Source organism: Phaethon lepturus, unplaced genomic scaffold, assembly GCF_000687285.1.
Source record: "Phaethon lepturus isolate BGI_N335 unplaced genomic scaffold, ASM68728v1 scaffold16200, whole genome shotgun sequence".
NCBI classification, from domain to species: Eukaryota; Metazoa; Chordata; class Aves; order Phaethontiformes; family Phaethontidae; genus Phaethon; species Phaethon lepturus.
In genome coordinates, this window is record NW_010514222.1 from 1 (window position 1) to 16076 (window position 16076).

A 16076-nucleotide genomic window follows, 5' to 3' on the forward strand; every position below is an offset into this window, starting at 1 on the left:
TTGTTTAGTGTGGAGAAGAGGAGGCTGGGGGGAGACTTTATCGCTCTTTACAACCACCTGAAAGGGGGCTGTGGCAACATAAGTGTTGGTCTCTTCACCCATGTAACTAGTGATAAGACGAGAGGAAATGGCCTCAAGTTGCGCCAGGGGAGGTTTAGATTGGATATTAGGAAAAATTTCTTTACAGAGAGAATGGGCAAGCATTGAAACAGGCTGCCCAGGGAGGTGGTGGAGTCACCATCACTGGAAGTATTCAAAAAATGTGTGGATGTGGCACTTCAGGACATGGTTTAGGGGGCATGGTGGCATTGGGTTAATGGTTGGACTTGATGATCTTGAAGGTCTTTTCCAACCTTAGTGATTCTGTGATTCTGTGATACTTCCTGTCTGACTGGTGTCTGCTACGCATCTCCTGCACACATGTCCCATTTCAGGGTGGAGGGGTGGGACTGGTGTAAAGTTCTGTGAAATCACATGCATGGGCACAGACAGGAGTCTGGCAACTAGGAGCTTCTGTCAAGCGCTACAAGGTTTGCATGCCCACTGGGACTGACTGTACTATCAAACAAAATTTAATTGTATAAGGACATTAGGAACCTACATAGTAGTACAAGGACTGAGCAGCGTATCAGAGATTTTCTGCGGAGGGACTACATCCGAGGTGAGGTCCTAGGATCTGTGCCTAGGTCTAGTTTTTAATAACATTTGAAAATATTACCCAATAGCTTCAGCTGGTCCAACTTTTCTAGGTGCTGCTAGGCTCAGTTAACTTCAGGATGTTTGTTCATTTTTTTTCTAAGAAGTCAGAAGTGTTAAGGAGTGAGCTGTTTTAATAGCTATGCATTATGGATTGCAATGACAGATGGAGCTAAGGGAGGTTTTTGTGCTTATATGTCTTATAGAATAAAATACACCAGAGTACAGGTCAGTGACACTGCTGTGCAATTTATTACTCGAGGTTTTGTCAATAGCAGTAGTATAACTATATTGTGATTGAGAGAAAAAAAAAAATCTGTTTTTATTTAAGAGTTTTTCACTTTTCCTAGTTATCCTAAAATGGTTCAGCTATGATCAGTGAAGAAGTAACTTAGTTACCAGTTCTCTGCTATTTAAATCTGAAATATGTTAAATGTGTGTGCTAAACATTTTTGTCTTCAATCTGACTTCCTGCAGAAGCACTGCAGCTGGGCAGAAGCAGCCCCATCTCTGTCAACAGGAGTGTTACCATTGCTTCACTGGGAAGAAGGCTGAGCTCATAAATCCAGAGTGAAGACATTTTTGTCTCTTCCCTCTGTTCTTGGTAGTGTTTTTGTTCTTCTCCATCCAACATCATGCTTAGTCACCATCAGTAGGTAGATTGTGTAATATTCAGTCAGAGACAGGTGTACTGAAAACAATTCCCTAGGTCAAGGTCATAGCTTAGCTCCTAAAGGAAAAATACTGCCCTAAAAGAGCATCCTCAGTGGGCAGGCTGTTCTGAATTTACAAACATGTTCAGCCAGTACAAGAGCAAGGCTCAACAACCCGTTGCAACTCTGATTCACATTCATCCATGTTTTTATTTTACAAAACATGATGTCTTGGGGGTTATCTTCTCATAAGAATCCGGTGTCTGTAGTCCTTAATCTTTTCCAGCCTCAGCACCTGCAATCCATACTTAAGGTCACTAATAATTAGAGAGGCCTATTTTTTGGAGGTGCTGGACTCTATTTTTTCACAGTGGTGATATTGTAATATAAATATGCATAAATAAACTCTGCATATCAAGAGAGTTGCTAACCAAACAGTAATTTGCCATTGTTGCCACTAGAGGATGAACATTAAACAACATTGAAACTGCATTCTACTAGTGCCTCTCAAAGCCTATTCTTTTCAAAGTATATGTGTATACTATAACAGAAAACTAGCCTTATTAAACATAAACATTAAACTCTAGTAGACTTGGAAGTCTACTGGAGAAACAAATGAAAGTGCAAACCCTGTAAACAAAAGAAAGGCTAATTTTTTTTTTTTTTCATTTTGCCCCGGTGGATATACTTACATATGAAGTACAATACTAGCAGTGTAGCTTTGCAGGTGTAGTTTAATATATGTAGTTTCATATTCCCTAACATCCTGGCTTTTAAAAATTAGAGACAAGCCTTTGTTTGGGAACATCTTTTACTGGGGGATAACATGTAATTTAGTGCTATATAGGTCTGGTTGAAGTCCAGACCTATAATTAACAATAATACTGTTGATGTAGAGTGTCAGAGACATTTCAGAAAACCACTGAAGCACCAATTAATTCTGCTAATATTTTCTCATGAAAGGCTATCAGAGCAATATTGTGACTTTTGCAAATTCATGAGGACCTAAATTACTGCGAGATAAATGTTGTACATTATTTTGTATTTCTTTTAAACATTCCACAGAGAGGAAATAGAAGTGGTTTCCAAAAGCCTGAAAGCCCTTAGTTTTGTGCACCTCTCTGGCTGATACAGCTTCAGGACTTGCAAAGACCCAGTCAAAGTCAATTCTGTGTTATCATTCTGGGCAATTTGTTTCCCTCCACTAAGGAAAATCTCTGGGATTTTATTGGCACAAACTAGTTCCATGAATCTGGCAGGACACCAGCCTTGTCTTTTGGAAAACTTTCCCAGCATTTACTATTCTGAATCTTAGAAAGTTTTTCATTGTACTTGGCACAAACCCAAAGACTTCTTAGTTGTTAAGCAGCCATATATCCCCAGGTTCCTCTTGCATTTGATGTAGCCTAAAACAGGCTGAAACCCTGAAGCTGAGAAGGACTTTCCCAGCAACTACATCCCTGGCTTGCTAAGGGCAGGAACTTGGTCCAATTGGCCTTTAATGACCTTTCCACTTGGCCTAGCATCATGGAGGGCATCAACCTAAGTACACAAAGGCACTTAGGAGTATGACAGCTGAGTCTGAGTTTTGGCAGAAGACTGACATCAGGTATCAGAGGGTATCAGATGGGCAAGGAATCCAGCAGTGAAGAGCTGGTATGGAAGACAGAAGCCTTCTGCTTCTTACAAGGAAGGAAGCCACTAAAAGCCACATTGGAGAATACTTTAGATGGACATTTGAAGACCAAGGAACTAGATGGGCTCAGGCAGGAGCCAGAGTGACTTTGAGGTATGATTGGGAAAGAGGAAAGCAGAAGCAATATGAAGACTTTCTGAGACAAGGATGAAAAGCTTGAAGAAGGAACAAGTGGAACTGGCTATCTGGGAAGGTACAAATAAAGAAGAGACAGAACTGGGTCATTTGACTTAAGCATTCAGTCACGCGGCCAGACTGATCTGTGCTTGTCCCGGGGGAGAGGAGGGTTTTACGCTAACCTTGCACTTGGCTGATCTTAGTTCAGCCCCTGGAACAAATCATAGATGCTGATCAAATGCCTGCAAGCTCAAGGGGAATAGCAGCACATCTGCAACCATGCCTAATTTATCTCAAAAGCAGCTTGGGGTCTACATCAGCCAGGAGCTCCCTGGTTGCCAGAGGAACCTGTGGAGGCCAGAGAAGCAGCCTGGGTAACACACACAAACAAATACCAGAACATTATCTAAACGTCTAACCAAATGAGCATGCCTTGGCTGGTGACCTGAAGGGCAACATCACCCCACTACCTGGCTACCACAAAAAGCCAGGTCTGAGGACAAGGCTGTTCTCCTGAGAAATTCTGAAGAGTTACACTTCAGGAAACATCCTAACCCCTTTTAAATCCTGAGAGCTTGTGAAACTACAACTCCACTCCTCCATTTTTGAGCATAACACAGCTGCTGTTGGTTAACCTGTCTCATAATGCTGGCTTGGGACATGTTTCTGCTTCTCTGCCATCTTGGACATGAAATATTACAAGTGTCAGCATGTAAGAAAGAAATACAAAAACTTTCTTTGCCTCCGTCCTTAATTTGCAGCTTCTTTTGAACAGGACCTCTCCTCTTTGGGGTAATTAGGTAGTGCCTGGGACAGGCTGCAAAACCAGTATAGCCAGGAAAGTTACAAGTGCAGGGATATGTGCATGCACATGGTAAACCTATTCTGGGTCCCTGCTGCTGACACTCCATAGATCACTTGGAAGTGTTAAACTGCCTAAAGATTAAATAACAGACATCAGTACAACTAACATGAGCATTATGCTTTTTGCATCAATTCTTGACTGGTGCTTCAGAAAAAGCTGATGTAAGCTAAATTGCCACTTTGCCAATACAGCTTTCAGGGAGACACCCTTCTTCCTCGCCATGCAGCAGCTCCAGAGAAAACCAGAAAAACCATACCCCTCAAAGCACACAGCTGACAGTTAAGGACGTCCAACACAACAGTGAGGTGCATTTACAATCCAGAGCTGGGGAAAACTCATTTTGGGCCAAAACTTCAAAACAAACTGTCATTAATTAGTAATCTGTAAAGGCCAGCCAGCCTCCCTTCCTTGGTGCCTCTCACTATTTCCTCATCTCCCCAGCTAGCAGCAAAAACATTCCTGATTGCATCAGTTTTGATTACTCTTTAGATGAGGAGATTCTCTTTTTGCTAAACAGGATTGCACTCTATGTGGCCACTAGGACTTTGTCACCTAAGGAACAACAGCAGCTCTAGAAATTTGAATGCTACACAAAGGAGTATGGTCAGGAAGAGCTGCAGAAGGGTGAAGAATGATTCTTACACAAAGTTTTCCCTTCCTTCTTTGTTCCAGACCTTCAGTCATTACAAATTAACATTGGCTCTCATGTAGAAGCACCTAATTTAGAACTGACTCCTCCTGGATTTAAGAAGCAAAAAAGAACCACACAACAAACAAACAATAAAAAAAAAGAACATTTTGGGAGGAAAGAGAACATCTAAGAGGTACTATAGTCAGGTGTATGATTTATTTGAACCAGCTATTCCCATAAGAAGGATGTGCACTAATTCCATAGGTAGTTCAATCAAGCTTCTTCAATCGTCAGTTCGTATTCAGTTGCTTCTTCAATGTTTCTAAGTTGACGAAGCACCCATTCTCTTTGTTTCTTTCTCTGTATAGAGAACAAAATATTTAGTCAACCTAATCCTTTCAGATGTCACCTGCTTTAAAAAAAAACAACAACAAAAGCCAAACACACACGCAAAGGCATTATGAATTCAGCTGGATTTTGGCTGAAGTTTTCTATTTGTTTTAAGCTCAGAAACCTTTACTCCTAGAGTGGGCAAGTTTTCCCATGTTTCCAACACACCTGTGAATATTATGGTACAGGGGAAAAAAAAACAAAACAGAAAAGAATTTGATGGCTTCACACTGACACGACAGCCTTCAGAATCTAACTCTACTGCCTCCCTATCGTTTCTGTGGGCTTTCCACAGGGCCCTTGCAAGTAATCAAAGTTCCAGGAAATTGAGTTCTCGCGCTCCACAGAACAGAGAAATAAAGACCCGCATAAGGTCTATTAATTTAAGCTTTCCTCAGGAAACACTACACTAATTGAAGGACTGCACACAAGACCCTGTTTGCAGTGACTGGCATTCTTTTTATAAGCCTCTATGATTTGGATTAAAAAAGGAAAAAAAAGTAGATTATTTGTTTCTCCAGTTTTAGTTAAATTGACAACATGAAGAAACTTGAGAATTTAAATCACCAATTTCTTCCCATTCTTAAGTTTCTCTTAAAGAAAGATACATTACAAAACCCATACTTTTGTAGTAGTGTACACAACTAGTCATGCAAGTTCACAAGCTGATGCAAGTACTTGGTTTGTAAGACTGTATCCCATCCAGTTTGTGATTAGGAATGATACCACAGAGTCTAGCAGGTTATGAATGAATTCATAAACATATGTTCTCACTGGTAAAGTTGTGGAGATGTTCCATAACTAAAATATTCTCATATTACTAGGAAGAGCTGTATATATTCAGCATTGGTAAGAAGTTGTATAGCTTAGTGTGCTTAGCTAGTTCATAGCTAAGGGAAAACAATTACCACAAGAGCTTTATCAATTTTCTTCTTTCTGGTTTTTACTGTCAGGACATCTTTTATCCCTGGTATTCCAGTAACAAGCCATGATGGTCCACTCTTGGGAGTTACTGCAGACCCCACAGATGCGTTAGTGGGAGCTTGAGTTTCCACATTTGGGAGAACCGTGTCACTTTTCTCTTCATTTGATTCATCAGAAGCCAACACTGTGGAAAGCCTCCTTCTGGAAAAGACAGCCCGAGAGCTTTGGCTTATGTCTTTGTTTAATTCTTGTGAGTCAAACACTGTTGAAAGCCTTTTTGGGGACATATGAGGGATGTATGCTTCAACGTGTACTAATGATACTTGAGCTAATGATGTACTTAGATTTGATTTTGGCATTGGAGATCCATAAACTCTTTCGTTGCCAACTTGGTCCTTGATTGACTGATTTGTCAGATCTGTAAGAGATGACATTGTTCTTGAAAACATTGAGTCCACTGGAGTGCTGTGTTTCACCAGTCTCTTTTTCAGAGACCTTTTAACATTCAGAAAGGAATCTTCTTCCTCTGACATCTTGAAGTCAGGTTTATTGCCCTAAGAAAATAAGAAGGGAAAATTGTGTCATCGCTCACATAGCAAGAGATGCCATGTGAGGTGTTCAGCTGCTGCAAAAACAAATCCAAGGTGTTCCTGTTTTCATGTCTGCATTCTGTCTTTAGGTAGAACTTATCCTTTGTATAGATCAGTGTTCTTCAAGGGTTTGTAAGAGACAGGTTGAAAACAGAACATTAGAAGACAACTTGTCACACATACAACACTTACTCCTGGTCCCAGCCCTCTGTACGTGGAGCTCCACATATGCTAGAATTTTTTTTTAAAGGTCTTATTAACTTTAACATCATTAAGACAGTATTTTGTCCTTCAGAGTATACAAATAATATAATTTTGGGGTTGCAGCTGCAAACACTGGGTAGGTAAATGAAAACTGTTACACGCCAGAGGTATTACCATAGTGTAGCAAAAATTCAAGTGCTCTAGAGACATGCAGAGAAGTTACGGATTCAAGCAACCATCGCCTGTGCCAATTGCCATTTTGTTTCTCTTACTTTCTTAAATGGAGGCTCACAAACCTCTCATCCCCTCCTACTTACTGACATTTGGCTTACTTCTTCTGCCAATCCTAAACGAGCTATGTTCCGTGCAAGTCTGTTTTCAGCTGAATTTACAACAATGGCAAGGTTGTTTTGGTTAGTAGCATTTCCCCTACCCATTTGCCAACCCCCAACAAAAAGGAACTTCTTACACATGGAGGAGCCCAAGATAAATATATCCAGTTTAAAATATAGTTAAGATAAATATCTTAATTAGATAAGCAGTTAAGTACTTCTAGTGACTGTTGAACTCTTTGCTTTCATGAGGCATTTCAGATATTTCACGCAGGTTGATTGCATGAAGCTCACCTAGGGGGCAATATGTTTTAAGTGCCCATATTCTAAGCCCTATAGATCAAAGGCCTTGGCAGGGTTTGGAGGGGGTGGGGGAGACACACAGTGATGAAGGGGGCCACAGGAGGACAGGGAGATATGTTTGCTGAAGGCATTAGTTCTCCATTCCTTGTCAATGTCTTGCACCTGTGTTGGGTCTCAGTTTCAGCAGAGTTTCATATCCACTTTGTGTTTCTAAAGAACAGGAGGCAAGAGGTAGAGTGCTAACTCTAGTACAGCAAGAGTCAAGTGTTTTGTCGTTTGTTTTTTTTCCTCAGGGGGGTGGTGGTGAGAAAACATCATTATCACTTTTGTGTACCCATTTCTCCTCTCACTCCTTAGCACTGCTAGCCTGTGTAACACATTATAAGCAGCACTCAACCTACTGCTGAGTAGGAACTCTTTTACTAAAAGACACTGCCTTTTTCCTTTCCTTTTCTACCAGATTGACTTTCCTTAGTCTTTATCATAGAAGCTTACATGATTAAACTTAAAGGGGGGATAAGAAAGAGTTTACAAGACCCCCCAAGCCTACCCTCAGCTATATATTTTGATGCCTTCCCCTTACTCATTAAAGTTTAGATGGTTGATTAAAAGCTGTTTTTTAATTTAAAGTTAGGTTTTGAAGAATGTTTTCAACCAAAACTTCTGAAAAAACAAAATTTTTTTCTTTCACACTTTTCTGTGCTTTAGACATACATAGATAAAAGCAACAAACTTTTTCTGTTCAGCTTTCCAGTTTTAATAACATCATTATAGATAAAGGAAGGAAGAAGTCTAAAAACAGCAGAGGAAGAGAAACCATTTAAAAACATCAGCGCTTACCATGTGAGAATGTATCATATGGCAATTTTGACAGGAAAACAGCCTTACCAGACCCACCAGGTTTCCTCTGATATCTTCTGCTTCTCAGGTGATCGAGCTTCAGCTGCTCTTCACTTCTTATAGCCCTGCTACTCTCCCAACATCCTTTGCTGCAGAGACTCCCTAAATCACACATTTAGTATTCTTTAGAGGTTTCAGCAGTTCTGCTAACTGAATAAACTACTAAGTAGAAATGTAGGATGAATTAATCACAGGAAAATGGGCTAGCCAACATATCCATGTACTATGTTTGTTGCTATTTAATTTCTGCTGCTTGCTGCCTAATTTAATCACAAAACTACATCTAGTGTTCATTGGTTTCACATGGCTCCTTAAGGCACATTGAGGATCTGTCACAAGATGGATGTATGTTGATGGGTGTATGTATGTTGATGGAGTATATCTGTTCCCATCTTGATTTTATTTTCTCACTGCTTCTCTTGCCCAAAATATAAATAAGAAAACAAATGTTAAATCTGCCATGAAAAAGCTCTTCTTTTAGCAAAACAGGTAGTGAGAATAAACTGAAGATTATTTTACTGCAGTCTGAATTTCATAGTGTTTGCAGCTAACAACTGTAGAAACGGCAGCATCTTATCTTGAAGCAAGTGGTTTCAACATATCACCTCTTAGATGAGAATTGCATTGGTCTGAAATGGTATGGTTCAGGTAAAGAACTGTAATTTTTGTCGACAGAGAAAAGCAGTTGGACTGCACCAGCCCTGCTGAATTGCAAGTCAGCTCTGTGGTGGGTAGCTGCTATCACAACACTATAGAGCGAACACAGGTGTTGGGGAGCATGTGCACAAATATTGGGGTAGCCCCTTTTGACAAAACATGACCTGTGGACCTTTAAAATCTAAGCTGATCAGACAGACCAAATTTCAGGGCTTTATGCGAGTGACCTGAGGTTGTAGAGTGCATCTAGCGCAGACAGAGGGGCGAAGGACTGATCTTGCTGGGATTTGAACTTGTGGTTCCAGGGAGTCTGGGCATTTCAAACCCAATCATAAACCACCCTCTTTTGCCACATTAATAATTGCACTATGAATAGAGAATTTGAGTTACAAGTTCAATATTTAGGAATAACAGTCTGTCAGTATATGGGGAAAGTTGCTAGGTTTAAATTATGTGCCCCTAAGGAACTGAAAGAGAGCTTGAGAAATGGAGGCACTTTACAATCACATGGATTGCGTGAGTAAACATCCTGGAAATAAATAGTTTGTCCAGGATAAACTATTTATTTCCTGAACTCCCAGGGGAGGTTCCTACAGGAATATTTTGAGAACTAAACAAAAACTATTTTCAGATATTTGTGGCTGGGCAAAAAAAAATAAATCTTAGTCCTTTATAAACATAGAAGAGGCTAGACCAACCCTTACCTCATTTTGAATATTAGTAGTTAGTTTTCAAACTAGTGGCTGTGTGGCTTGGTGAGCAAACCCACCAGGTCAACCATACTGTACCTTGCAGAGCTCAGCAAGCCAGTTCCTTATATAGCTCAGAGCCAAGGAGAGTAATGTCTTGACATAGTGTTGCAATGTTTGCACTGTCTGTGTCAGTTGGACATAGTATCGCCTGTCCCAGTGAGGCAGTGATGCAAAGCAAGCTGTGCAGCATGAACACATAGGAAACGGTTTAAAAGTTTTTACTGCATTCCCTTGTGGGAAACATTAATTCTTTATATTTTTACTTCTAAAACCAACAAAAGTGGTGAAAACAAAAACAGCACAGTGTTTTGTTCAAATTTCAGCCCTTTCATTTGAGTTCAAATTCGCAAATTCACTTCAGAAACATGGAAGTTTGAGAAGGCCTCATCTAGAAGAGGATGAAACAAATTATTTTTCAGTTTACCAAGGAACAACATACATAGAGGGATGCAAAGGGACACATTTTTCCCTTAGTTTTCTGATCTAACCTGAGAGACTGTGCTCCTTCAATTGCTGCTGTATTCATTTCTTCATTTCCCACTCTGATGATGTTGCCAAACAGATTTCCTGAAGGGAACTTGGACTCTGAACAAGCCCTTAGCTCATATGCTTACCTAACATATTATATTGAATTGGACATATAATTCTAGTTTGTGAAGTCACAAATCTTGCAAAAGTGTCCAAGCAGTTAGGAGCTAGGCGCAGTCTTTCCTAGGCAGAACAGTATCAGGCCTTCTCCCTGTTCTTGCAACTAGTCTGATGTTTTTTTGGTGCAGAAGGTGATTCCACAAAGAACTACATAACAGGCAGTAAGAGCTAGTAAGTGGAGCTCAGCACTCTAGTCTGTCTGTTGATCAATGGTGGGATGACCGTTCTGTGATTCTGTGACCCTTTTTGGAGAATTGGAAGGAAGAACAAGAGCCAGAAGAAGAATACAAATAGTAGTGGGGAGTAAAAGGAGGGTAAAAAGAAGACGAAGAAATGAAGAGAGGGACACAAGGATGAAAATGCTTTCCTAAATTTAGAGCCGTATGGAAAGAATAAATTAGAAGAAAGATTAAAGGAATGGGCAAGACAAAGAAAAAAAATAAGGAAATTAAAATGTATTTTCTAAAAGATTTAGAAGACTTTGGCCCAGATTATGAGTTGTTTATGGATGAAGCACGATTAAAATGCAAATCTGATTCAAATTCTTGTAACCTATTCTTCCTGTGTCTGAGTTTTTTGTATAGGCAAGTCAAACAGGAGTGCTCTAAGACTGCTGATCAGGCTGAACTCAGTGAAAACAGAAGTGGAATATCTCATTTGTTGACATGAAGGCTGAAACAAGCAGGCATCCTCATTATGAACTAACCTCAGCAGATGTAGTGCCTCCCTTGGTCTTTCCAGCATTATGGCACGCTGGGGCATGCAAGAGGAGCAGAACCTCTGTGCCAGTGAATGGTAAGCTCCTTGGGCAGCCACAGACACTGAAATTGAAACAGTCCAACACTCCTTGTGGACTTAGGTTCTTTAGGTACATAAAGCTGCACAGAGGAACTCCATGGGACTTTTCAAAAGCACCTTAGCACTTTATTTCCACTTATTTCAGTAGGATTTACATGTCTGGGCACTTAGTGAAAATCCTGAGATTCATGGTAGGGGATGCAATGGGAACAGTCATTTTATATATGTGTTTTGAAGACTCTTTAGGATAGAACAGAATCGAATTGAATCAAATCAAATAAAATCTTTTTTTCAGTTGGAAGGGACCTACAATAATCATTGAGTTCAACTGCCTGACCACTTCAGGGCTGACCAAAAGTTAAAGCTTGTTATGAAGATCATTGTCCAAATGCCTCCTAAATATTGACAGGCTTGGCGCATCAACAACCTCTCTAGGAAGCCTGTTCCAGTGTTTGACCACCCTCTCAGTAAATAAATGTTTCCCCATGTCCAGTCTAAACCTCCCCTGCTGCAGCTTTGAACCATTCCCACATGTCCTGTCACTGGATCCCAGTGAGAAGAGATCAGCACCTCCCTCTCCACTTCCCCTCCTCAGGAAGCTGTAGAGAACAGTAAGGTCACTCCTCAGCCTCCTTTTCTCCAAACTAGACAAGCCTAAAGTCCTTAGATGCTTCTCTAGGACATGCCTCCCAGCCCTTTCACCAGCAACAACTTTGCTGAAACCTTCAGAAACCAAGGACTATATGAATCCTTTGTGGTCTGTTAAAGAAACTTTTCAAGTGCCTGAAAAGCACTTATGAACATTTATGAACTTGCTCTCCAGCACCTTTAAAGTTTTTGCCTTTTGTAAGACTTTCCTCAGAGTTGGTAGAATTCTGCTGAATTATGATATTATGATCACTGGAGAAAGATATGGCATTATTTATGGCAGTAGTGTGGAAGTGGTACCTTTGTAACTTTTGGAATACCCTATTTTTCAGTGTGGCAATTACTTTTTTCTGTCCAGAGGCAAGGTCAATGACTTTGGCTACAGTGTCCAGGAACAGACCTAAGTGTGATGTAATTCCCACTCCAACTCCTGTCATAGGAGCATCCCATAAACAGCCTGAGAGGAAGGACAGATGGTTTGGGGGTGTCATAAGCTATCAGAAAAAATGGTTCTGTACTAGCAATACATTGAGTCATGATGTGTGCTTCAGGTTATATATTTCTACAGATTTTAGGTAGTGTACCTCTACTATGACTGGATCTGTCCAGCTGGACAACAAATCTGATTTTGCACCCTCAAAACCACAATCTTGATATACTAACTGGGTTTCACGGCTGCTTAGAAAGTCAAACCCTTATTTAAATGTCTAAATTACCTTCCATATGATTAATTTCAGTGAGAGTTTGAGGAACAATGACACTTGGCTCTTTGTCTCTGCAACATTGCAAGTATTCTTAAATGCTTTTAATTTAGATATTAATGTTATAAAATTTTGACCTAAGTCTACCAATTGCAGGGAATTGAAAGTTTTATTCTAACAGCAATTTTTTTTTCTGCTTTAATGTAATGATAGGACTGAGTAAACAAAAGCCTTAAGGAACAAGCCTTTGTCCCTTATAGACAAGTTCAGTACCACATCCTACAACAGCATGGACCAGCTCTTCCCTCAAATGCAGTGCTTGGTGTCTATGTGAGAGGAGGATTAGACTGTACGTATTTAAAGATGCTACTATCTTGACATCAGTTATAAAACCTTAAGGCATTAAAAATTGTTGCCTCTCTTGGTTAAACAAGGTTATAATATACAAGTAACCACTTTCAAGTCATTGTGGGGAATGCCAAATTGAGAAAAGTATCTTTTTTATCTAAAGGTCTGGCAGATTAATATTTGACTTCAGAAAGTCTAATTACCTCAGTAGTAAGAAACTAGGTACACTTTAATAGCAGTAGTGGTCATTGACCTTGATAAAATCAATGTGCCACCACCTGCCTTTGTAATTACGTCAATGACTCCTCTTCATTACATGCTTATCCACTTCAGTCTTACCAGAGTACCACAATGTGTTCTATCTGCATGTTGTTTATTCACTAGACAGTGTCCTATACACTTTCTACGTGTTTCTACACCCCAGAAGTCAATCTGAGTTAATATTCAACTGGGACCTTTCCTCAGTAACTTGCTGTGTGTTTTCTGATACGACTGCTCCTTTCTAATTATGTTGGCAGTGCTACTGAGGAACACATAATATTATTGCCAAAGTTCAATAAACTTACAGAGTAACTATAGAGTTTTGGGGAAAACAGCCGGTGGTGCTTTCATGACCTTTGGCAACAGCACGAGCACAGTTTGACCCATGCCAAACAAACGTCTAACTTCAAATATCTCAGTGGCCAGAAAATGATGGATTTGCTTTACTTTATTACATCTAATAATAAACAAAAAATGCTGGTTTTATGCAGTGCAGTAGCATGGCCAGACTGAGTGTAGTCCTGTACAGGAGGTCAGGCCAGATGAATATCAATGGCTCTTTCTTGTCATATTAGAACCATGCAGACAAACCCCCCAGGTGGTCTGAGATGCGGGAATGCTAATGAAGTCACTGGAGTCCCACTGATGTAGTGAAGCAGAGCATTGGTGATAGGGAAGTTCATCTGCCTCATCTGTGGTACTGTAGTAATTGATATGTTACACTGTCTCTATGAAAGCCCTCATTGGCATCTTCAGATTATGCCTAGTAAATGGAAAGGTAAACATTCATAATAATCATGATTAATTCTTCATTGTTAGCTCCTTCTACTGCTTCATTGTTAGCTCACTATGGCTAAATCTAATAATAGTGGACCATTGTCTGTTTATAAGTATAGAAACAGCGTAAGCCTGGGAGGCTCATATTAACTTAATATTAAAAGCCAGTTTCTATTCTCTGAGCCTTGAGCCTGAAAACCTACGCAAACTACCGCTGCAATTGATAGGAGAAACAATCTGCACAGAACTCGATGTTTAGGATCACATCGAGAGTCCTAAGCAGCCTAGCTATACCTCAAGGTCCCCATCCTCAAATGCTCTCTTCACAGTTCAGTGGGTTTAATAAGAGACAGAATTGTCACAGACAGTTTCCACTACATGGGTCATTTTCCAGCTATGGCTTTTTTTTCCATCGGGATGGCCCAAATGAGAATATGGTCCGTGACAGGTACCTGTGTAATTGTTTCCTTCCATTGAGCATCATGTTCCACCAGCAGGAACAGTGCATTAGGTGACTTGCTGCCCTAGGGAGTGGCTGCAAAACTGGAAGGCTTTGACATAGGTACTCTCCAGAGAAGTAGTCTCTCCAGAGAAATGCAGTCTCTCTGGAATTTCTCATTTAGGTACTGCATTTCTATAGCATAAACCATCCAGGACAGGAACTGGTGTTCTTGTCCAAAAATGTTACCAGTGGATATAAGCAACCCACCACTGATACTACCTCATTCTTAAAGCAAAATGAATCCTCATGCTGTGTGATTATGTCTCTCAAGTGATTCAGATGTGTAATGGGGCATGGCAGAAAAATGTTTCCAAGAACTTGACCTGTGCCATTAATTCAGAACGTACACTGTCTCATTAACATATGTGTGTGTATGTACATATTTTATATACAACTATATATAGCTCTGTGTGTATTTATATATATAAAATCCCCCCAAACAACACAGGGAGCATTGCACATTTTAGTATGAAAAGACTTAAAATACCAATGTGGCAGAATATATCAAATGAATGATGAGGGCCAGATTTTCAGTTTATTTATGTCCTTTTGACTTTAGTGGAGCTGTTCTGATTGACACTTATGAAGATCTGGTATGCTGTCTTTCAGAGGGTAAGGAGAAAACAAAAAGTGGCTACATAAGGCCTCCAACACTTCTCACTGGTGTAAGGTCAAACCAAGAACAGTTCCATCACACTCACTGTCATCACAATAATTCTGTACAACTCACTGTGCTTGCTAACCTGCAGGAGAAACAGCTGGGGAGCCTTAGTTTAGCATTTGGAATAAAACCCCTTGCATCTGAGCCTAGGCTGTTTTCCATCAAAAGGGGCTCTGCAGTTCCAAGTTATCTCAGGGCATATCTGCATGGACAAGCATGAAGGACCTCTGCTTTTGCTCTGAGCTGGCCAGATGGGAGTCTGCTGTGATTTGAAAGCAGTACTATCAAATTACTTTGGTACTGTGCCCAAGCTTACAGAGTCTTCCGAGAGGCATGTTACCTGATATAACTTTATCAGTTTTCAAATCAATTTTAAATTAACCTATGCTATTTTGCACTTAGGTTGGTTCTGTATCTTGCAGAATATAAGCTACCTATACAATCTACGCTTGTCCCAAGCTGGCCAATTATTTCTGGCTTTTGGAGAGGGAGAGATGAACTTCCCCTTCCCATCTTCTGCTCTATGTGGCCAGTGTTTTGCCCCTATTTGCATATGTTTACTTTTCCTCTGCTTGCACAATCGATGGAGCACTTGGCTGAAGCTGGCTTCCACTGTGGTCAATGCAGAAAGTCAACAAGACTCACAAGGGAGTTGTATTGTTCCCATAAGATTCTTTGGTTCAAAGCAATTGTGAAAGTAAAATTGCAGGATTTCTAAATGCATGTTCTTAGCCTGAAAACTGAGAAGCTGTAGTTGGACCTTCTGAAGGGCAATTTGATATAGAATAATGAGTGCAATTTGATTTTTTAAAAAAGAAACCCAAATCAAAACAACAATCCCAAACAACTGTTTATTCAAGCAATTTTTATCCTTTATTTTTAATTAGATTCCAGAAATTATAATAGTGCAAACACTCAGTATAAAAGTTGCAATAAGAAATTTACATTCACATTTAACATTTCCCATTCACTTTTTAACATAAAAATAGGACAAATATTCAATTGCTTTTCTCAATTTAACA